This window comes from Phacochoerus africanus, chromosome 2 (assembly GCF_016906955.1).
Source record: "Phacochoerus africanus isolate WHEZ1 chromosome 2, ROS_Pafr_v1, whole genome shotgun sequence".
NCBI lineage: Eukaryota > Metazoa > Chordata > Mammalia > Artiodactyla > Suidae > Phacochoerus > Phacochoerus africanus.
Window position 1 is genome coordinate 223,354,270 of NC_062545.1, and position 24,758 is coordinate 223,379,027.

Consider the following 24,758-nt stretch of genomic DNA (forward strand, 5'->3'; position numbering starts at 1 on the left):
ACATGACCATAAATTATACAAACTTCACACTTAAAGAGCATCTGCCCTGGTTTTGAGATAGATCTTTATCAGACCATTTGCATTGTGGCCCTTCACATAATAGGATTTGTCATCCATATATTAGGAATTGTGTGCAAATAGCAGCAGCCAACTCTTTAACGTAACTGAGCCTCAAGCTCCTTGTCTGGAAGATGGAAGTAATACCTACCATGCCTGTGTCATTGAGTTACAGTAAGGATCAAACCTCACACAGTGATTGGGAGCAAAATGGGCCTTAGGTATGCTGCAGGTAAGAGGCTGGTACCCTGAGTATTCCATACATTCCGGCTCAATAAGGCATATGGCAGCAAGGAGATAAATCAAGAGAGAGTGAAGGAGACACAGGCAAGAGGTCATGAAAGTTGTCCCAGATCTTTGGGACATACTGAATTGGGACAGGCCCTGGAAATAATTTCCTTCCTAATACACTTCTCCTGCCCCCCACCTATTTTTTTCCTTTTTACAGTAGAGGTTATCATTGAGATTTTTTTAAGTTTTTGTCATTCTCAAGTCTTTCATAGCGATGTGAGGGAAGGGGTTTTAGCCATCTTCAGACCAGAGTATTGAAGGGAAGTCAAAGTGACAAGAGTGTATGTGTGTGAGAGAGAGAGAGAGAGAGTGCATGTGCAAACCTGAGCATGACTGAATCTCCCTTTTCAAAGGGAAGGTGAACTGGGGGGCAGGGGGTTATACAGTTGGACAGCTGGATGCACCACCTGCATGTCTTTTTTCCACTGCCAACCTTAGAAGATCTGGATTTTACTAAGGGAAGCTGTGTGTTCCCTCACCCTTGCCCAAGGTCTTCTTGGGCAAGGTCTGCTGCTAAGGAGTCTTCTTTTAAAGGAACATTTATTAATATTACAAAACGCTAGTCTATGACTCACAATCTGGACGGCTTACCAGTGGCTCTGTGGTTTCCGCTTCCAAAAGAGTGCTTTAGCTTCCCTTGTTGGAGAAAGCTAGAATAAGAGAAACAGAAGGGAATGGCTCATATTGCTGCCTCTGCTACATCCTATATCCCAAAGATCATAACTCATATTTCACTTGTTGGCTTGCCATTTGGTTATAAGCATTACAAAGCTTAGCAAATGAATGTTAAGTAATCTAGTTGCTGACTCTTATCAGAAAACAAACACATAAGATAATGATTATCTAAATCTAGAAAGAAAAGACCTAATTATTTCAACCTATAATGATAACCCTACATTTCTGGTTCCTGGAAGTGACTGTTTGAAAGGTAAAGAACACATCAATTCATTTGCTTTCATTGTTTTACAAAGTATATTAGGGTTCAGTCTGCATTAGGCCAAAACCCTGTGTGAATACATTTTATATGTTGCTGAAGGACATAACCCTAGTTTGGGAAACTTGAGCTAAGGATAATTCGTAACCATAATTATAATCCTCATTGTATCATTGTTGCTGCTATAAAATATTTATAGAGTATTCAAAGGTGTGTGACATTCTCCTAGGATGCTAAGTAGAGGGATTATGTGTTCGAGCGTATCCCTACAGAACCGCTATACTTAGAATATTTTTATTTATTTATTTATTTATTTATTTATTTATTTATTTATTTATTTATTTATCTTTTGAGGGCAGCACTTGCAGCATAGAGGTCTGATCCCAGGCTAGGGGTCTGATCGAACCTGAAACCTCATGATTCCTAGTCGGATTCATTTCCACTGAGCCACGATGGGAACTCCAAAACTGCTTTATTTTTATTTATTTATTTTTGTCTTTTGTCTTTTGTCTTCTTAGGGCCGCACCTGGGGCATATGGAGGTTCCCAGGATAGGGGTCTAATTGGAGCTATAGCTGCCAGCCTACACCAGAGTCACAGCAACGCCACATCTGAGCCATGTCTGTGATCTACACCACAGCTCATGGCAATGCCGGATCCTTAACCCACTGAGCGAGGCCAGGGATTGAACCTGCAACCTCATGCTTCCTAGTCGGATTCGTTTCGGCTGCGCCATGATGGGAACTCCAGAACATTTATTTATTTAACAAATATTTATTGAGGGTCTACTGTGCCCAAAGCATTGGGTTAAGCTTTATAAATGACACAAAGATCAAGAATCCCAAGAATCCTGACTACTTGACCTTTTGGGGAATTAATACATACACTAAATTAATGGTGATATAATAGAATTTGGCTTAAAAGATGTAAGTATTAATAATGATAAGTGTTATTATAATTACTATGATATTTATAATAATATATTTATTTATAGTATATAATACACTAATATGGATATTATATAATTTAAAATGTAATTTTAGTAAGTTCTCTTTACGGAGAACTTGCTTCTTCTGTGAGGTAGGCATGATTATTACTGACAATTTGCAGAAATGAAGATGGCTCTCCAGGGAGGTTCACATATCTGCAGGAAACCACAGTGCTAAGTGGTGGAGGCAGATTTGAACCAGGGCTGCAGGAGTGCAGAGACAGAACTCAGCATTGATCATTCCAGCTAGGACAGCATGTGCCTTACCTTGTTTTATTTTGCTTTTTCAATCATGTTAGTGATAGTTTCAGGCTGAGTCATTGTCACTGATGCTTTTTCTCCTTTGGCAAGGACACCCTGACCCAGTGACATTTTGACCTTGACCTCATAGCCCCATTCTTTTACCCAGGAGTTTTCAAACAGCTGAGCTGTCTTTTGAGCCCTGGAGCCTTTTTGTCAGACAAACTTTTAATGAAAGATAGAAATGAAGGTTCTCTGAGTGAAGCTGATAAGGAGAGGAGTCTTCAGGGGTGGTAGGGGCACTGAGAGGGGAGAAGGGAAGGAAGGAGACTGCCCCATATGCAATTGAGGATAAGCATGGTTGAAACTTAAGGAAAGCTGAAATCAATCCAGCCTGGGCTTGTCTTTACCTTTTTTTTTTTTTTTTTGCTTTTTTAGGGCCTTACCTGTGGCATATGGACGTTCCCAGGCTAGGGGTTGAAAAGGAGCTACAGCTGCTGACCTACACCACATCCACAGCAACTCAGGATCTGAGCCACATCTGTGACCTACACCATAGCTCACAGCAATGCCAGCTCCTTAACCCACTGAGTGAGGCTAGGGATTGAACCTGCATCTTCATGGATCCTAGTCAGGTTCATTAACCCCTGAGCCATGAAGGGAACTCCCTTGGCTTGTCTTTAAAGAGTCTTAACTTTTTTTCTTTTGGCCATGCCCTCAGCATGCAGAAGTTCCTGGGCCAGGGGTCAAACCAGAGCCACAGTAGTGATCTGAGCTAGAGCTGTGATGCCAGGTCCTTAACCTGCTAGGCCACTAGGGAACTCCTAGTGTTTTTTTTGTTTTTTTGTTTTGTTTTGTTTTTGATATATGAAGTGTAGCTCTCTTCAATCACAAACTATTTTTTTAATGTTAAAGATGGCTTGCTTTCCTGGTGGTCCTCAAAACCTTGTCAGGAATAAGGGTAAATCACAGCTTAAGCACCAGAACCAACCAAGTTAAAGAAATGATGGCTCCCCACTCTGAAAATCTGGTTACGTAAGAGCCTTTTAATGAATGCTGTATTCAAAAGGAGACCCTGGTATGTATAACATAGTGCTGGATTTCAATAAAGAAGGGCTTAGTCAACTTTTCTCTTCCAGCCACAATTGCAGAGCCTGACAAAGCTAAGCCAAAGGAGGGGAGGAGAATAGTGAAAGGGGAGGAGGCAGACACACAGAGTCTGGGGACAATGGCTTTCATTCAGGGGTATCCTCTCTGAAACCCTGCTTTGAGACTTAGAGTGAAGGTTTTATTGTCTACTGTCATTCCTGTATTTCAGCAGGACACACACCAAATCCTAGAAAGCTATTACCATTATTACCTTCACAAACAGGTTTTGCTCAGCTCCTTTGCACTCGCCATCATAGGCTGGCCTAAAGGGCTACTCACTTATCTAGCCAGTGCTTGTGTCCAGTATCTGAGCATAGTCTCTGTACCTTAGGTGGACTTACCCTCTCTGTGATGTCTTTTATGTATCTAAGAGCAGGGACCTAGTTAATTTAACTCTCAGTACGTGATCCAGCTAATTGGCACCATTTTTATTGTACCAGTTCTTATTTTGTTATTATTTTAAAAAGCAAAACTGGAGTTCCCGTCGTGGCGCAGTGGTTAACGAATCCGACTAGGAACCATGAGGTTGCGGGTTCGGTCCCTGCCCTTGCTCAGTGGGTTAACGATCCAGCGTTGCCATGAGCTGTGGTGTAGGTTGCAGACGCGGCTCAGATCCCGCGTTGCTGTGGCTCTGGCGTAGGCCGGTGGCTACAGCTCCGATTCAACCCCTAGCCTGGGAACCTCCATATGCCGCTGGAGTGGCCCAAGAAATAGCAACAACAATAACAACAACAACAACAACAACAAAAGACAAAAAAAAAGCAAAACTAAGTCAAATATCCTGCCACAGAGAATGTTTGAGATGATGTGACATAGCCACAGGGACGAATGCTATATTAGCCAGGGAAAATAATAAGGATGTTGCAATCTGTTGGTACATGTGAAATGATTCTAAGGGGAAAAAAATTGAATACAAAGAGGAGTGTATACACTGATATATACACTGAAAACCATTACGTAAAAAAAAAAAAAAAAATGGTTGTAGGGAGTTTCCAACATGGCGCAGCAGAAACAAATCCGACTAGGAACCATGAGGTTGTGGGTTCAATTCCTGGCCTTGCTCAGTGGGTTAAGGATCCAGCGTTTCCATGAGCTGTGGTGTAGGTTGCAGATGTGGCTCAGATCTGGCATTGGCTGTGGCTGTGACGTAGGCCAGCATCTGTAGCTCTGATTTTCCCTAGCCTGGGAACCTCCATATGCCAAAAGTGCAGCCCTAAAAAGCAACCAAACAAACAAACAAAAACATAACAAATGGTTATAAACTACCAAGGATCAGTGGTGATCTAAAGTGACAGAAATTTAATTAGGTCTGATAAATTCTGTATTTTCAAAAGTTAATTAAAGCATATGCATATATATGTATGTTTTAATTAACTTTAAAAATATATATATATTGTTTTATTCATTGCCACATAAACAAATAACCCCAAAACTTAGAAGCTTGAGATGACAATTGTTTATCATCTGACACAGTTTCTAAAGGTCAGGAGTCTGGGATCTGCTTAGCTGGATGTTTCTGACTCAGGGTCTCTCCTGAAGTTTCAGTCAAAATTCCAGTGAGAGCTGCTATCATCTGAAGCCTTGACCAGGGTTGATGGGTCTGTTTCTTAAAGGCTCTGACTTGCATGGCTTTTGGCAAAAGGCCTTAGTTCTTTGTCATGTGGAGCTCAGAGGGGAGACACCTTCTCCTAGGGTGCCTCTCCACAGGACTTCTCATGACATGGCAGCTGGTCTACCCCAGAATGAGTGTTGACCGAGAGAGAGAGAGCGAGAGAGAATGACCAAGCTCATGGCTGCAATGATAACCTATTATAACCTAATCTCAAAAGTGGCATGCCATCACTTCTGCCATATTCTTTGGTCCCATAGACCAACCCTGGTGCAATGTGAGAGTAGACTCCACAAGGATATGAATACACTTGAGAGAGAGGGATCTTTGGGATCGGTTTGCAGGTTAGCTCTCCCAACCATTTACAATAATAAGACATTTTTGTGGAGTTCCTGTCGTGGCTCAGTGGTTAATGAATCTGACTAGGAAGAATGAGGTTGCAGGTTCGATCCCTGGCCTTGCTCAGTTTGTTAAGGACCCAGCGTTGCTGTGAGCTGTGGTGTAGGTCACAGACGAGGCTCGGATCCCGCATTGCTGTGGCCCTGGGATAGGCCAGCAGCTTCAGCTCTGATTTGGCCCCTAGCCTGGGAACCTCCATATGCCACAGGAGTGGCCCTAGAAAAGACAAAAAAAAAAAAAGACATTTTTGTGCAAGAGCATGTTTTGGTTATTAAACTTACATTTCAAATGTACTCTGAAATAGATATTTTGAAATATCTAATCCTCTTAATTATACTTTTCAAGAAATAATAAAAGTATTTATTCAGTACTTTTTATGACCCAAGCACTGTGCTAAGCATTTTACACCAATCCTCTCCTAAGACCCTCACAACTCACAAGGAAGCACTTAGTTGCCTCCTTTCACAGAAATGAAACTTGAAGCATAGAGAGGTTAAGTAACTTGCCCTAGTGCATACATCTAACAAGTAAGCAAACCAGAATATAAACTCGGATCTATCAATTAAAGCACAAACATCATCACTAAGCAATATTGATTTTCTCCAGTCATAGTTTTGTAAACTAAATCCTAACCTGGGTGTTCCTATGGTGGCTCACTGGGTTAAGAATCCAACTAGTGTGTATGAGGATGTGGGCTCAATCCCTGGTCTTGCTCAGTGGGTTAAGGATCTGGCATTGCCATGAGCTGTGGTTTAAGTTGCAGGTGCGGCTCAGATCCGGCGTTGCAGTGACTGTGGCATAGGCTGGTGGCTGTAGCTCGATTAGACCCCTAGCCTGGGAATTTCCATGTGCCACAGGTACAGCTCTAAAAAGAAAGAAAAAAAATCCTCACCCACCCCACGCTTTAGAAGTTAAGAACCATCACTCCAGGTAAGTATTGTAGGATTTCCCTGCAGTCACAGAGTAAATTAACTAAGACTCAAAATTGGAAGTTGGGTTCATGGAGTCCTTTATCATGTTTAAGACAAGACTAGTTATTAGTCTTCTTTTCCCCCTCCCCTCTTCCATCTCCACTCCAGCCACACTGGCCTCCTGGCCATTCTTGGAACACTCCAGGCATGCTCCCCTTCAAGTTCTTTGTGCTTGTCCTTCCTCTTCTCGTCCCCCAGAGCAGCATGGCTCCTGCCATCAGCTCCCTTCCTCAAATGTCACCCCCCCCAGAGAAGGCCACTGTTACCACGCTACTTAAAATCACCCGTCCACCCCATCACATAGTCCCATCTTCTTTCCTCTGTTTTCCTTTTCCTATAGCACTTAGCACCATCTATAGCCTACACGATTCACTAATGTAAGATGTTTCTATTTCTCTCCCTATCCCAGAATACAAGCTCCACAAAGGCAAGGATTGGCATCTGTTTTATTCACTGACCACTGCTTTGTTTACTGAGGATCCCAAGCATTTCCAATGGTGTCTGGCACATGGTATATACTCAATAATAAATATGTGTTGGATAACCAATGAAATAACAATGGAGGGCTTGACATATGTAGTTGATAATAGAGTCACTCAGCTAAAAATATAATGGTCAGCTTATTTTCAAGCCATACCTTTTGAAATTTAGTCTTGAAATTATCTACAGATTTTGTCCAAATAACTGTTTCCAGGAGTTCTCTTGTGGCACAGAGAGTTAAGGATCTGGCACTGTCACTATAACAGTTCAGGTCATTGTTGTGGTGCGGGTTTGATCCCTGGCCGGGAACTTGCACATGCGGAGAGTGTGGCTGAAAAAAACCCAAATAAACAAGTAACTGTTTCTAGAGAAAACTGCTTTTTTGTGTGTGTGTGTGCTTTTTAGGGCCACACCTGTGGCATATGGAGGTTCCCAGGCTAGGGGTCTAATCGGAGCTGTAGCCACCAGCCTAAGCCAGAGCCACAACAATATCAGATCTGAGCCGCCTGTAACCTACACCACAGCTCAGGGCAATGCCGGATCCTCAAGCCACTGAACAAGGCCAGGGATCGAACCCAAAACCCTATGATTTCTAGTCGGATTCGTTTCTGCTGCACCATGACAGGAACTCCAAAACTGCTTTATTTTTAATGGACATTGTACATTTGTTGCCATGTGTGTTTTTTAACCAGAGGAGATGTATTAGAAATTTCTAGAAAGAGCAAAAGGTCTAGAAACAGAAGATAATTTCAACCTAGAAAACAGATAAACTAGGTCAGGATTGAAGTATTTCCACTGCCCAAGCAATAGCCCATGCCTCTGTATAGTAACCCTATATAAAAACCTAAGCATGTATTTACCTTTGACATTAGAAAATGTCAGTTAAGCAAATGACATTTCAGAATAAATGAAATGAAAGAACTTCCTTCCTTTATTTATTCTGGATAATCTATTAACATGTTTTGTTCCCCCAGACAGGGACGTATTGTTTGACAGAAGGTCAGCATTCAGTCTAACTTTGTCCAGGTCTACCTAGAACTATTAACTATAATCTTGGTCATTTCCAAATGCCAATTTACTAGTTGACAATAAAGGTCTGATTGATACTGAGTTTTTTTTTTTTTTCTTCAAACCAACTAAACATATCAACTCTAGCAATAACAGCTAAACTTCATAGATACAGATATTTGTCAAGTGCTAGCTATCATGCCTCTATTATCTCTAATACTTTCAGCAATTCTGCAGGACAGATACTATAGTTATGAAGGTCAAAGAAGTTAAGCAATTTGTTAAGATCACACAATTGGGGAAGAGTCTCAAACCAAGGTTATCTGTCTGATTTGCAAATCTGGGCTAGTTTCAAGATGCCACTCTCTGGCCCTATCAGCCTAAATAGTAGCCTTATCTAGTTATCTTTATATAAGTTGTAATAATGAAATATTACAGGCATATATTTATTTTTTTTCACTGTTTATATGAAATTCAAATTTTACTGGATGTCTTGTGCATTTATTTGCTAAATCTGACAACTATGTGGTTATATACATATACATACACACACATACAGATTCTACCCCAAATTGCAAGGATTCTAGAGTGGACCTAGGCCTGTGAATTTTCAAAGTATTATTTGTTCACTAAAATATGTATTTATTGGAGTTCTCATCATGGCTCAGCAGTAACAAATCCAACTAGTATCCATGAGGTTGGAGGTTTGATCCCTGGCCTTTCTCAATGGGTTGTCATGAGCTATAGTATAAGTCACAGGTGCAGCTCGGATCCCACATTGCTGTAGCATAGGTATAGGCGGGCAGCTGCAGGTCCAATTTGACCCCATATGGAACTTGCATATGCCATGGGGTGGCCCTAAAAAGATCCAAAAAAAAAAAAAGTATTTATTGAGTACTTTGGGTACTCACCCTATGCCAAAAAACAAAACCAAAACTCTACGTTTGGGAATCTTCCCAGGTGACTGCACGACTTGCCCCAGTTAAGAAATAATGGGTCAAGCATCCTCATTTTACAGACTGGCGGAACACAGGCCCAGGATGGTGCCACAACAGCTAAAGTTCACTGATGGAAGAGGCATTAGGGATCAAGTCTCCTAACCCCCATCCCACTACTTTAAAAAAATACCTCTTGGAAGTTCCTGTTGTGGTACAGTGGAAACGAACCAGACTAGGATTCACGAAGACAGGGTTTGACCCCTGGCCTTGCTCAGTGGGTTGGGGATCTGGCATTGCCGTGATCTGTGGTGTAGGTCACAGACACAGCTTGGATCCTGTGTTGCTGTGGCTGTGGCGTAGGCCAGCAGCTGTAGCTCCAATTTGACCCTGAGCTTGGGAACTTCCACATGCCATAGGTTTGGCCCTAAAAACAAAACAAAACAAACAAATGAAAAAAAGCTGACTATATGTCCTCAATTCTCCAGAATACTCCCTTTCCAATATTCCATTATCTCTAAAATTAATATCTTTGATATGCAAAATATGATCCCAGAAGCTATACAACCTTAAGATAATACACTTAATAGTGCTTAAAACTCTCTCTTATAACATCAAGATGATAGATGTCAACACACAGCAGTAGCAGAGAATCCTGGCCTCAAATGAAAGTGGCTGTCCTTATTGGTGCTTCACTCTTGACACAGTCTATGTGCAGCATTTTTCATACCATTGACTCATGACTTCTTCCAATATGCTCAGAATAAGACAGGAAAGATGTTACTGTAATTGCTCACATATCCAAGATCAAACAACTCATAAGTGGCCAGAACCACACGCTCATGTGCCCTCGTATTTGTAGGGATTCACGCAGCAGACTGACTAGTTTAGCACTGAGTTTGCAGGATGTTAGTGGCCACACTGGACTGTTTCCTTATAAGATGACTATGAAAGCATGCTGGACAATGGAACAAGAAACCTGGAGATGAGTGCTTCAGAAAATGGGACCTAAGTCTGATGGGAAAGATGTTGACTTCTTGTCAAATTTGCATGAATCCCCAAGGTAGGCACAGCCTTTATCAGGGAGTGAAATGCAAATTCCACAAGAATTATTATTATTATTATTTTTAGGGCCGAACTTGTGGCATGTGGAAGTTCCCAGGCTAGGGGTTGAATCAGAGCTGTAGATGCCGGCCTACACCACAGCCACAGCAATGTAGGATCCAAGCCACATCTGTGACCTACACCACACCTCATGGCAGCAATGGATCCTCAACCCACTGAGCGAGGCCAGGGATCAAACGCGCATCCTTATGGATCCTATTTGGGTTCACTGACCATGACCGCTGAGCCACAAAGGGAACTTCCTCCACAAGAATCAGAAGAATAAAACTGGAAGGGGCTACCGACACCTGTGCCCCCACCCTTTTGTGTGCACCAGGCTACCTTCTGCAATGAGGGTTCACCAGCAGAGGGTATGGAAACCAGCTCTAATCCACTTCCATCATCCAAAGACTGAGACTTGCCCAGGATAATTGTCCAGGCAAGTCTCATCAGTTCCTCCAGTCCACACTCCCATCCTCCAGCACACCCTATACCATTGTTTTCCAGTTACCTACCTGCTCCCTTTCGTTCAATGCTTTCTAGTGCCCTATTGACGACTCACTGATTTTAACAATGCCATTACAACTACGAACAAAGTTCTGTTGCCCCTGGGATCCAAGTCAGTCTTAAGTACTGGTATAGACCCCCTATATTTAAAACCTATATTTGAGGTTTTTGTAAGAGCAACTTCTTAAAATACTCTTGCTGCTTGTAATCCCCACCCTTCCTCCCAACCCTCCTATATGTATCCACCAGATGAATTTTCTAAAGGACAGCCTTTATCCTGTCACTCCACTACATAAAAATAAAAGCCTTCCATGGTAGTACATTAAAAGCAACAATGCTTATTCCCCCCCATAATCTTTGTCCAATCACATGGCTTAGGAAAGGATCAACTGAGACAATGTGTGTGAAGATGTTAAAAAAATAAGTATGTACATACACAGTGGGATACTACTCAGCCGTAAAGTAGAACAAAGTAATGCCATTTGCAGCAACATGGATGCAACTAAAGGTTCTCATACTAAATGAAGTCAGAAAGAGAAAGACAAGGAGTTCCCACTAGTGGCACAGTGGGACCTGTGGCATCTCTGCAGCTCCAGAACATAGGTTTGATCCCCTAACTGGCATAGAGCATTAAAGGATCCATTACTGCTGCAACTGCAGTGTAGGTGGTAACTGTGGCTTGGATCTGATCCCTGACCTAGGAACTCCATATGTTGTGGGGTGGCTGAAAAAGGAAGGAAGAAAGGAGGAAAGGAGAAAGACAAATACCATATGCTATCACTTTATATGTGGGATCTAAAATATGTTACAAATGAACCCATCCACACAACAGAAACAGACTTGCGGACAGGATATAGAGAACAAACTTGTGGTTGCCAAGAGGCAGGAGGAGGGAGTGGGATGGACTGGGAGTTGGGGGTTAGTAGATGCAAACTGTTATATTTAGAATGGATAAGTAATGAGGTCCTGCTGTTAGCACAGGGAACTCTATCCCATCTCTTGGGAAAGAACATGATGGAGGATAACATGAGAAAAAGAAGGTATATGTATGTAAGACTGGGTCACTTTGCTTACAGCAGAAATTGGTACAACACTGTAAATCAATTATACTTTAATAAAACACTTTTAAAAAGAATATAGTATGTTGTATTTATATAGCATTTTAGAGCTTTTGAAGTACTTTACATGTTTCATGTGGTTTCAAGAAATCAAAGAAGGTAGATTGATGTCACTTTTCATGTGTATATTTTGTTTCCAGATGTGGGCTATTAAATTTCAGGTCTTTCACTTTTTTGTCAATCAATATGAAATGTAAACTTCCATGTTAAATTATGATATTAAATATCAATTAAAATTAATAAAACAGACCACTTATTTATTCATCACAAGAAGAACCCAAAATAAGACCTTTACCACAATTAATTCTTATTTGCACTATGTATTGAGAAGGGCAGAACAAGCACAAAAGTTACGGCTCCTTGAAATCAAGTGGATAAAAATAGTTTTATATAATTGAACAGCATATAGAATATGGAAAATATGTGGGGGTTTGTTTGCTTTTAATTTTTATAACAAAAAAAATAAATGAATTCAGAAAAAGGCAGTGCCTCTGAATGAAAAACCAATGTAACTGTGATTGGAAACTGAAGTTAGGTTAGTGTAGCAGTTGGCCTACACCACATCCATAGCAAAATGAGATCCAAGCCACATCTGTGACCTACACCACAGCTCATAGCAATACCGGATCCTTAATTCACTGAGTAAGGGCAGGCATCGAACCTGCATCTTTATGGATACTAGTTGGGTTCATTAACTGCTGAGCCACCACGGGAACTCCAGGTTAAGTTTTTTTTTAAAGTGTAATTGATTTACAATGTTAGGTTAGTTTTTGGTATACCGCAAAGTGATTCAGTTTTACATATATTTATTCTTTTTCATATCCTTTTCCTTTATGGTTTATTACAGGATATTGAATATACAAAGTTAGATTAATTTTAATTTACTAGTGGCAGCATAGAGTGCTGTGGTTAAGAGCAGGGCCTCTGCAGCCAGTGTGCTTGTATGCAAACCCTGCCTCTGCTACTCACTCACAAGCTGTATGACCTTGGACAAGTTACCCAATCTCTTTAGACCTCAGTTTCCTCATCTGTAAAATGAGAATAATAGTAATAGTACTTACCCACAGGTGGTTGTGAAGATTGTGACTTAATATTTGCACAATACTTAGAATAAGTTCTGGCATATATTAAACATCTTATGAGAGGTAATGACTATGATGATAGTGATGATGATGATAATGATAATGATGATTTGAGGAGGAGGAAAGACAGGACCAACTTCAGGGTTACAAAGAGCCCAGGACTTGTTCAGATTCTGCTATGTATCCTGGTTAAACAATTTGCCTTTGCAGGCCTGAATCCTCATTTGCAAAATGGCTCTTAGGTCATAGGTAAAATAATTCTAGAATTACAACAGATCTGAAGATGGGCCTTCTTATCTGAATATCCACCTAATAAAGATTTCAACTTTAGTCATTAGACACTGGTCAATAATTTTTGGAGTCAGTTGAGAGTCTTCCCATCACAAGAGATGGAAAACCTCAAGTCGATGAAAGGGAACTCGTTGGCTTATATGACTGAAAAATCCAAGGGAAAGATTAGCTTCAGGTTGGGCTTGATCAGTCTCAACCAATTACCTCAGGACCCAGTTTCTCACCATCCCTTAATTCTGTCTTGTGCAGTTATTGCTTCGTTTTCAGGTTCTATGTGATGGTACCTTATAGCTCCAAGCTCCTGTCATCATTACTACAAACATGCCCAACCAAAAGGAATGTTGCAACCTCTCCCAACTCCTCAGCTAATGTCTCTTAATGACTAAATGGACATAAGATCTCTGGGGGATTCTAAGGATGATTGTTGGTGGTTAATCTGTACTAAAACAATCATTGAATTGTATACTCCAAAAGGGTGCCTATTATGGTATGTCAGGTATACTTCAATAAAGCTATTAAAAACAGATGTTCTTTGTATCTCTCTGGTTCTGGGAGGGTCACACACACCCATTTCTGAACCTATCACTGGGTCAGAGGAATGTGGTGCTCAGGTTGGCCAGGCCTGAAACACTGCACCCACGCCCTACAGACAAGGATAAAGCTCAGTTCCAAAGCACAGGAACTGAGAGGGAGGAAAGAGTGGTTTCCCAGTGCAAAACCAGATTAATGGATTTTATTCCTTAAGGCCCAAGGACCAAAGTTAATCTAGAAGCAGTCCAGGCTTTCAGGGCCTCTCTGAACTCAAACTTGGGCCTGTCATGAGCCAAACCACAGACATGTGCCTGTCTTGAGAGGCCTAACTTTTGTTTTTCTTGACTTTTCTACGGCAAGTGTTAAGGTAGGATGAACCACACAGACTGGATTCTCACTCTTGGAAAAAAGAAGCAATGTCCCCAGTTAAAACCAGAAAGTCCTTCTGTCCAGGCTCAAACACATCATCATTTTCTGCCACGTTGACCAAGCCTGGGTACTGCCCAGCGCTCATGCGGCCTATGGTGAACCAGAGACGTAGTCCTGTGTCACTTCTCTGTGCCCCACTCAGGAGCCACGCTTCCTGGGAACAACCAGAAACAAATCCCCCACTCCTTTTCTTCCTTTCCTTCTTCTTCTTCTTCTTTTTTTTTTTTTTGTTTGTTATTTAAACCCTTTATCTCACCTCTCACTATCTGTTTCAGACTTGATTCTCAAAGCTTGTGACTGTGGGTCCAAAAGAGGGATGAGGTAATGGATTGGAATGAACTGGACGGCTCTGGTTTAAGTGACTGTCCAGGGCGCAAGGGCAGACAGTGCTTGAGGCTCTTCTTACTTTGTGGAAAAACATCAGAATCCAACAAAAGCCAGCACATCCGGAGTGCTTACTCAGAGTGGAGGCACAGAGCAAGCGTTCTACATCCATTGTTCTTTTAATCCTCACAACAACCTCAAAGAGTAGATAATCTTAGCCACATTTAAATGGGAGCAAACTGGCTCAGAGGAGTGAATTTAGGCCTCACCAGGTAGTCTGAGGAGGGCTGGGGTTGGAATGGGGGCTGTCTGCTTATAAGGTGGACATTTTTAACCACCAGCTGCCTGTCTGCTTCTAACAAGTCTGAATATGATTTGCAGGCCCTTTCCCTGTCTCTGCCAGTGGCCTTGAAACCCTTGGAAGGGGAAGTGGCTGCTCACAGCAGCTCACCTGTGCAAAACCAGTGGGGAACCCCTAAGGGTGCAAATTGACAGCCCACCTGCTGTATATGGGCACAGATAGATCTATTTGGCCAACAGCATATTGTGAGTGTTGTTTTTAACAAACTGGACGACCTTCATGGGGCAGGTGCAATTCACACCTGATTTCAGCACTCTTTATAGCTTTAAACTAGTCACTTCACACCTGTAGGTTAGCTGTCTGGCTCTGAAAGGCATTTGCCTCTGCACCTCTGCAAGAGCCAGCAAGTCAACAGAAGTGCCAGCCCAGGCCCCTACTCTGCCAGCAGGAGGTTGAGTGGAATGCAGAAGGAATCCCTTTTCTGCTTTTATAACAAACTATAAACTTCAGGCGCATTTTGGATCAATGAGGCCTTTAGGGGTAGGACCCAGGACCTAACAACCATCATCGCATGCTGCCACTTTTACCATCTAAACTATTTCTCATTTCAATCCTATAAGGTACAGACTTCTGTAATACCCATTTTACAGGCAAGAACACTAAGGCTCCCACAAGTGCCACAACTGGTCCATGGTGACAGAAATCAGATCCAAGCCCTCCTTCTCAATCACTATTCAGTGCCTGTGTTCTCAATGCCCCCGAGCCTTAGGATCACCTAGAAGGATCTTTTAGGATACCAAAGTCTGATTCAAACACAAACCAATTAAACCCAAATCTCCAGCTACTGGGGCTGAGGCCTCCATAGTGGGTGGAGTTTTATAAGTACCCTAGGTGATTCTATTGTGGTGAGAACATGGCATGATTTGGAGAGCGGCTAATCCAAATTTCCACATCAGTTGGGTGCCTTGTTGGGAGGTGGGGGATACTAACATCAAATGATAGGCTAATAGATGCCTCTGGCAGAAGAGTATGCTTATACATCAACAGGAATAGTCCAAGGACAGGACATTGTATTGTATAATGGTTAACGGTTGTGATCAATTTCCGGAGACAGAAGACTTGGATTGGAATCTGTGCTTCTTCCTCCGTGATTAGATGACTGTGGGCATGCTATTTTACTCCTGTGAGGCTCAGTTCACTCATCACTAAAGAGGGGATAACATGAGGGAAAAGAATGTGAGAAAAAGAATGTGTGTGTGTGTGTGTGTGTGTGTGTGTGTGTATATATGTATGTATGTATGTATGTATGTATGTATGACTTGGTCACTTTGCTGTACGGCAAAAGTTGGCACAACGTTGTAATTCAACCATAATTTAAAAAAAATTTTTTTTTTCTTTTTAGGGCCGCACCCACAGTGTATTGGAGGTTCCCAGACCAGGGATCGAATCAGAGTTATAGCCGCTGGCCTACACCACGGCTCATGGCAATGCCAGATCCTTAACCCACTGAGTGAGGCCAGAGATCGAACCCATGACCTCACGGTTCCTAATCAGATTCGTTTCCACTGCGCCATGACGGTTTTTCCTAATTTTTTTTTTTTTTTAAAGAGGAGATAATGAAGGACCATGCCTTACAGGTTGTTGTGAGGTGATAGATGGCATATACTGAGCTTACCCCAGATTCTGGCACCTTGCGTTCAATTGGTCAGTGTTAGCTACTGCTGGCAATGAATACAGCACCAAGCGCATGCTGCAAACTCCTAAGTCGTTTCAAAGGCAAATTAGCAATGAGATTCTGCTGTGTAGCACTTGGAACTATGTCTAGTCCCTTACAATGGAGCATGATAATATGAGAAAATAGAATGTGTACATGTATGTGTAACTGGGTCACCATGATGTACAGTAGAAAAAAAATGTATTAGGGAAATAACTATTAAAAAATAATAATAATAGAAAAAAAAGATAAAGTCAAGTTCTGGAAATGGTGTCTACCTCCTCACTTCTGATCGGCAGGGATTTAGAGTTACCCTCCTCACTTGAGACCTGAACTCATTTGCCCTTGGTCTAGCATCAGGGGTAACTGTCCACAGGTGGCTGACTAGCAGGCTGTTGCTAGTCTGCAAACAGGCAGTGGGGCTGAGGGTGGAACAGGAATAGGAGGAGGGCTCTAAGGGTTCTGACTGCAGGGGGTGGGGCCGAAGCTAGGGGAACTGGGGCCCTAAGAAAAGCCTTCGGCTCCTGGTGAGGGAGGAGTTGGAGACTGAGGAGCAGCAGACCCACGCTCAGAACAGAACAAGTGGCAGGAAGCCAGTGTGAGGGTCCAGGGAAGAGGTTGGAAGGTCTTTCATTAGGATCCAAGGATCTCCCCACTACCATTTTCCCCTCCTGTCTGTGACCATTCTTTCCTCTTTTTGATACTGTTCTTACCACCTAACAAGCCTATCTTTTAGCTCATTGTTGTTTATCTTTTTACACACAAATCAAGTCTTGGCTATTCTGCGCCTCTTTGAGGACCAATCTAGATGAAAGTGATGCTTCCTCGGAGTGGCCATAGCGCTTTCCATAATTTTGCCTGGAACTGTTAGTTGCCTTTGTATGAGCAATATCTTGTTCAAAAATACTTTTGAGTTTCTGGAGGTGGGAGACCATATTTTATACTACTAGGCAAGCCCTCCTCCTCTTACCACAAAGCTTTATACAAGAGTTCAGCTGTTAAGAGATAAAAGAGCCGTCTCTCCACATACAACACACACATCACAGAACCCAGATGTCAAAGGAGGCTCAGGGATTTTTTTTGTCCAGGAGTAGCCAACTCTCCTCTTGACCCACAGGCTAAATCCTGCAGATATGTGTTATTTGGCCAGGCCAATGCTTTACATTTCACACAATTTATCTGCCTGACCCCTCGGGGTATGTAAGCCTGTGAACCCTAACCCAGGCCCAAATCTCCAAAATTCTTGGATCTTCCCTACAACATCTCTGATATGTGGCTCTCCTGCCTCAGCTTCCAGGTTTCTCCCTAATTAAAAAGCATAACTTAGAGTCGCCAGCTGAAATTAACCTGCTACAAATTAAACTACTTTAAATCCTTTTGGTAGCTCACTGTTTACTGCTACATGCTTTTCCTGATCCCAAGCCTTCCGTCACCAGACCGATAGAGCCTTTGAGACACATTTTCCAGCCTGTTCTTCAGGAAGACATCAGGTAACTTAGAATCACATTAAACTTTGTTCTGCAACTCTGGCCACTGTAAAATGACCTTGGCACATATCCCTCTTCACTCTTGTAGAATATTGGCCGCCAGTGTCTGTTCAACCTTTTGTACTTAATGAGTGAACTTTCTCAATCATCTTGAAATAATCCTATGTTGGTCTACCTCATCTGATTGTGGGTGAGTTGAAAGTCTAGGATGCACCAGCCCTCCAGAAGGCTATTATCTGAGGATAGAATAGATCTAAGTAGATCTTATCTCCTGTAGCCCCCTTACTCCCAGAGGTTTTCACAGCCTCATGCTGTACAGAGGTTAGCTTGTGCCTGAGCGCACAGGAATGCAACCCCAGCAATTATTTACCAGATGGAATGTGTGTGTGTGTGTGTGTGTGTGTTACTCTCTGTCTTAAGGGAACTCAAAGTTTTTGGTTCTAGTTTTGACAGAGTGGATTATAGACCTGTTATAACCTGATGCGTGGGAAGAAAATCCATATATTTCTGTTTTTAGGAAAAATAATCTCTACATGAAGGGCCATCTGGAGAACTAGATGTATAATAAATCACTGTTAACACCAATTATACTTACTGGGAGCCCAGGTATTTTCTTGCAAGTAGAAACAGGAGGATATGGTATCGGCTTCTGAAAACACCGTTGTCATGAACTTCTTTGTGGGAAGAGTCAAAGGTCAGGAAGAAAGCAGCTGTTATAGCAGAGGAAATGGAAAACTATTAGGATTTTTCTCTTTTCCTTCAGCTGTCATCCCCACAAAAATCTAATATGTTTTCATCCTGTGTCGCTTTTCTTACATACTTTCAGAAAGTGTTATCCTTTGCATTTTGTACTGGTCCGTGGATCTTAATCAAGACTCAAGTTTTCAAGTCAATGTCACTTAGTAGCTGAAACACCTTATGCCTCTCCTTCCTACTTGGAAAAAATGGCCATTGAAAATGGGCTTGGGGAGTTCCCATCATGGCTCAGTGGTTAATGAATCCGACTAGGAACCATGAGGTTGGTGGTTCGAGCCCTGGCCTCACTCAGAGGGTTAAGGATCCGACTTTGCCGTGAGCTGTGGTGTAAGTCCCAGACGCGGCTCGTATCCCTTATTGCTGTGGCTCTGGTGAGGCTGGCGGCTACAGCTCTGATTTGACCCCCAGCCTGGGAATCTCCATATGCCAAGGGTGCAGCCTTAGAAAAGACAAAAAGACAAAAAAAAAAAAAGAAAAAAAGAAAAAAATCCATGGCACACATGGATTCCCTTCTTTTGCAAGTAAAAAAATCCCAAAGAGGAGTTCTCATCGTAGTGCAGAAGAAACGAATCTGACTAGGAACCATGAGGTTGTAGATTCAATCCCTGGCCTCATTCAGTGGGTTAAGGATCTGGCGAGGCCATGAGCCGTGGTGTAGGTTGCAGACGCAATACGGATCTGGTGTTGTGTGGCTCTGGCATAGGCCAGCAGCTACAGCTCTGATTAGACCCCTAGCCCGGGAACCTCCATATGCCTTGAGCTCGGCCCTAAAAAGACCAAAAAAAAAAAAAAGTCCCAAAGAAAAGGAAGTCTACACACAAATGATTTTAACTAGCATAATTTCAAACAGCAAAATAATTAAATACAATCTAAATATTAAAGCAATAGGCTGTTTAAATCATTTATTTGTTGTGGATATTACTTACTCTTCTTCCATTAACACATTCCACCTTCTCCCTTACCCCCATTAAATGAGGAAAAAATCAACTCATAAACGGTGTCCTTTCTCTTTCATCACCGTGGTTGGCCCAGGATGCATACATGACCTAATCCAAGTCAAGGATTTTGCCTTAGAGTTTTCTGTTGAAAAGACTTTATCCTCCCTTTTGTTGTCTTATCTCTGTTTGCCATGCCTGTGGCATGTGGAAGTTCCCAGGCCAGGAATGAAACCCATGCCACAGCAGTGGCCTGGGCTGCTGCAGTGACAATGCGGATCCTTAACCCACTGTACCACGAGTGAACACCTATCCTCCCTTTTTGGTGGATTCCCACGTTTGCAGGGGTCATGGCCCCCACAATGTGGAGAACACTGGTGACATCAGGCACCTGGCCCCCAACACTTAGGTCCTCAGGGCTGCCTTGGGTCTTGCAGTTCAGTGAGGAATCTCAGTATATTCTCATTCAATTTTCCTTTTCTTATTCTAGTTCAAGTTGGATTTATGTTATTTGCAACTGCAAGAGTTTTAACTCACAGCTTATGCAGCTATTAACACTGATAATTAGGAGGCATACACAGCAGCATGGAAATAGGATTTTGATGAATTTTACAAATAGCGTCATATAAAATTATGTGAATGATATGATTACAGCTATTTAAAATAATCATGCATATGCAAAACAAGTGGAAAAGAAATACCTTAAAGATGTAGTGGATGTTTAGCATGGTAGACTTATGATTTTTTTTTCCCTTCATGTAATAGGGTAAAAAATTTATCAAACTGCATTCAGTGTGCAAAGTAAATGTGGCTTGTTTTCTACAACTGACCAAATCTTTCTCATTGACTTCCTTCATAGTGACCATCAACTGTATCTTCTCTTAGCCTTTTGGATAGGAAAAAGGTTTTAGTTTAAAGAGTTATTTTGGGAGTTCCCGTCGTGGCACAGTGGTTAACGAATCCGACTAGGAACCATGAGGTTGCGGGTTCAGTCCCTGCCCTTGCTCAGTGGGTTAACGATCCGGCGTTGTCGTGAACTGTGGTGTAGGTTGCAGACGCGGCTTGGATCCCGCGTTGCTGTGGCTCTGGCGTAGGCCGGCAGCTACAGCTCCAATTCGACCCCTAGCTTGGGAACCTCCATATGCCGCGGGAGCAGCCCAAGAAATGGCAAAAAGACAAAATAAATAAATAAAGAGTTGTTTTGTTTTTGTTTTAAGGTAAATAGCTAATCTTGTATTGTTTCCAGCCCTCCTTTCCAAGACAGTGACTTGGTGCCCTGCAAGGGGCAAGTGCTTGAGGCAATGGGAGAAAGTGAGTTTTAGATTTGCACACCTAGAGCTCCTGTCGTGCCTCAGTGGTTAAGGAACCCCACTAGTATCTATGAGGACGTGGGTTCAATGCCTGGCCTCGCTTACGGGTTAAGGATCTGGTGTTGCTGTGAGCTGTGGTGCAGGTCGCAGATGCGGCTCAGATCTGGCACTGCTGTGGCTGTGGCATAGGCCGGTGGCTACAGCTCTGATTTGACCCCTAGCCTGGGAACCTCCATATGCTATGGGTGCTGCCCTAAAAAGACAAAAAAAAAAAGCAAAAATATAGATTTTCACACCTACAATCAGCGTTGGTGTTATGAATATTTGTGCCTCCTGCCCCAAAATCATGTGTTGAAGCCCTAATTCTCCCAATGTGATGCTGTGTGGAAATGGAGCCTTTGAAAGCTAATTAGGGTTAGAGGAGTTCCCAAGTGTGGGGCTAATCCCCACTAATCATAGGATTAGTGGCCTTAAAAGAAAAAGAGAACTTCTCTCTCTCTGCATGCACAAACTTCAGCTCTCATGGGGAATAGAATCAGCTGGTACCTTGATCTTGGACTTCCCAACCTCCAGAACTGTGAGAATCTTAGTGTCTGCTGTGAAAGGCACCCAGTTTATGGTCTTTTGTTATGGCCGTCTTCGCTAAGATGTTTGGTGCTGACATTTTTAGTAACGTCCCTGTATACCTGCCCGTTTGCACTACTGACCTTTGTGCTTGGGCAAACGGTGGCTGTTTCTGGCCCAGTCAGGGGTGGAGGGTCTTCCCTTGTGACTTGATCCCAGCTGCAGATAAAAAATTTAAAATAAGTTGCCTACCACTTCAGTAAACAACAGATGTTACAAGCCATCAAGTCATCAGCCACTATAGCTGCCCCTGCCCGTGGGCCCTGGGGGGAATTCAAGGTAGAGAAAAACAAGATACTGGCCCTACATAGTTAAGATCTATATCTAAGGAATAATTTCAATGCACCCAGACTCTTGCATCTTCCCTTAGAAAAACACTAAAATCATCAACTTGAGATGAGTTTTTTCATTGTTGCTGTTTTGGTAATTAGCAATAGTCTTTTGATATTAAACTACATGTTTGTTTATATTTTTGTTTTTTTTCCCAGCAAAAACTCCTCCCTTACTTGAGAGTAATGCCTCTGAACTGAGAGGCTACCTCCTGGGCTATAGTCCTCAGCAAGTTTCCTAAATAAAACATAATTCACAACTTTTAAATTGTGTATTTTTCTTCAGTGGACGTAGCCACCACCTTGGCTTTGGTGGCCCTGTAGACCACTCTGTGTTTCAGCCACATCCCTCATGTGGTCACTGGTTTAACCGGCCGGCCAGCCCATCCCTGACCATGGCAGGCAACTCTCAACTTGGCCGCATCCACATCCTGGAGGATGTGTGGCAATGTCTTGGTCGCCCTTGTGCTGCTTGGTGCTGAGGATACCCAGGCATCACAGTGGAGGTAACCAGTGTCTGATGAACCCAGATGTGGGACAACTGGAGAAAACTGCATCTTGGTTTACTCCAAATGCTAGCAGGTCCATGCTATACTTTTGTTCTCCTCCCTTGCTACATGCTAGCAGGACCACCTATGTGAGGGGTCCCTGGCTAAGTCTCATGAGGAGCAGGACACTGTTTCCCTGTCCTTTCAGGGCTCCCTTCCATCTGTTTATCTACCACCTGTGATCTCAGGTTTTTTGTTTTTTGTTTTTTAGGGCCGCACCCACGGCATATGGAGGTTCCCAGGCTAGGGGTCTAATCGGAGCCATAGCTGATGGGCTACGCCCCAGCCACAGCAATTCAGGATCTGAGACGCGTCTGTGACCTACATCACAGCTCACAGCAATGCTGGATTCTTAACCCACTGAGCGAGGCCAGGGATTGAACCTGCAACCTCATGGTTCCTAGTCAGATTCATTTCCGCTGCCTTACAATGGGAACTCCCAGTGATCTCAATCTTGAATGGAGAAACCAAGACACACCCGAGTCATTTTTTTCCTCCTCCAACCTCTGTCTTTTTTTCTGGTGCTCTCTTATTTTGGAAAGAAAAACTCATCTTTTCTGTGCAACAAAGACACCTCAGGTGAAACCTCAGTTCTCTGTACCCTTGGCTCAGAACTCAGGTCCAATCTTCTGATCCTTGATATGTTAACAGAAGTGATAGGAATTTAGAAAATCCTTCTCTTTTTCTACAACCTCTGACTTAAAGATTGTTTTTCTAAAAACTCAAATTTGAACGTCAAAAGCTGGACATGTACTTTTTTTCCCTTTGCATTCCTGCTATAAAAATCTCAATCTTCCCCCAGGCATAGAGATATCTCAAAAGGGGAAAAGTCATTCACAGAGTATAAAAGAGAAGAATATATTTTAAATATGTTAACCTTATTACATTTTTTTCAGATATTCCATGATGTCCTTTTACCATCCAAACCTGCCCAAATTGCAAAGTGGAATAATGATAATAACTGTTTATCTAATGCTTAGAGCCAGACAATAACTCTGTAGTTATTAATATCCCTGTTGAACAGATGAGAAACCAGGGACCTAGAAAAGCAGCTTAAACAATAGAAGAGATAATTTGGGGGGGGGGGGAAACTTTAGAAAATACATTTCTACCTTTTTTTGCTTACTTTGGCTCAAAAGCCAAAAAATTTATTCCAATGCAGCAAACCATAAAACTTAAAAAGCCAAAAAAAAAAAAAAGAAACGCATAAGTTGGTGTTTAACACACTGCTTAGAAAATAGCAAGCTCTCAAAAAAGAAGTCAACAGTTATTATTTATTAATGCTATTTCTATTGACATCCCAGGAGATAAGCATCTTTGTATACACAGATGAGAGTCCATTGTGGCCAAAATCTTGGTACAACTAAATATGCCCACAGCTGAGCAAGAAAGTGGATGAAGTGCTTTGGAAAGATAGGTGATCCCGTTTGAGATGGGAATGTAGGGTTGGCCTTTTCCCTTTTTTTTTGGATGGGAATCTGGAAGCCTGGAGCTCTTGCACAGGCTTGGTCAATACTCAGGGGAAGGCATGGAAGTTCCTCTCTACGGTTTAGTTTCTCGCCCAGAAAATGAGGGGTTTGGACATCATCAAGTCATTGCTGAGGTTTCTCCTAATGTTAGGAATCCTGGGCAGATGATATCCTCAGAGATGGGACAATCTAGATGGCCCCAGAGTGCTGCATTGTCATGCAGACACCAATGTCTCTCTGCCTTTTGTCCTCTTCTGATCTCTCTTGTGCTTGACCCCAATTCAAGGGAGGTTAAGATGAAGGAATGTGGTGATAGAGAAATGTGGGGGATGGGCAGCAAGAAGGGACAACAAAATGGCAGGTGATGGAGAGTGTGGGCAAAACATAGAAATTACACACATACACTTTTGGGGAAAAGGCAGGGGAATCAAAGAATGATTGTTTATCTGCTTTTGCTCAGCAAATAAAACAACAGCTGAAATGTATGAAGCCCTTGTTCTAGGTCTGGCACCTTACTGGATGTGTCACATGGGTTATATTCTCTCATTTTATAGACAGGTGAGAACAAAGGCTTACAAAGTTCATCAATTTGCCCAACATGTCTATCTGGGACCATTTGGGCTGCTACAGCAAAGTACCATAGACTAGAAGGCTTAGAAACAACAGAACTAGATTTCTCACAGTTTGGAGGTCAAGGTGCAAGACAGACTAAGTACCTGGTGAAAATTCTCTTCTGGCTGGAGATGGCCTACTTCTCACTGTATCCTCACATTGCAGAAAGAGAGTCAGAGAGCTCTCTGGGGTCCCATTTAAAAGGATACTAAGCCCATGTATGAGGG

The 24,758-nt window shown here is 42.4% G+C and overlaps 1 long non-coding RNA gene across 1 annotated transcript; it reads right to left on the bottom strand.

Moving 5' to 3' along the window:
- Positions 1 to 521: 521 nt before the first annotated feature.
- On the bottom strand, positions 522 to 22,651 carry LOC125120037 (uncharacterized). Its single transcript, XR_007133235.1, has 3 exons — positions 21,657 to 22,651; positions 18,544 to 18,658; positions 522 to 998 (listed from the first exon to the last, which is right to left on the bottom strand). It is a non-coding gene; the product is annotated as an uncharacterized LOC125120037 (long non-coding RNA).
- Between the last annotated feature and the right edge of the window lie 2,107 nt (positions 22,652 to 24,758).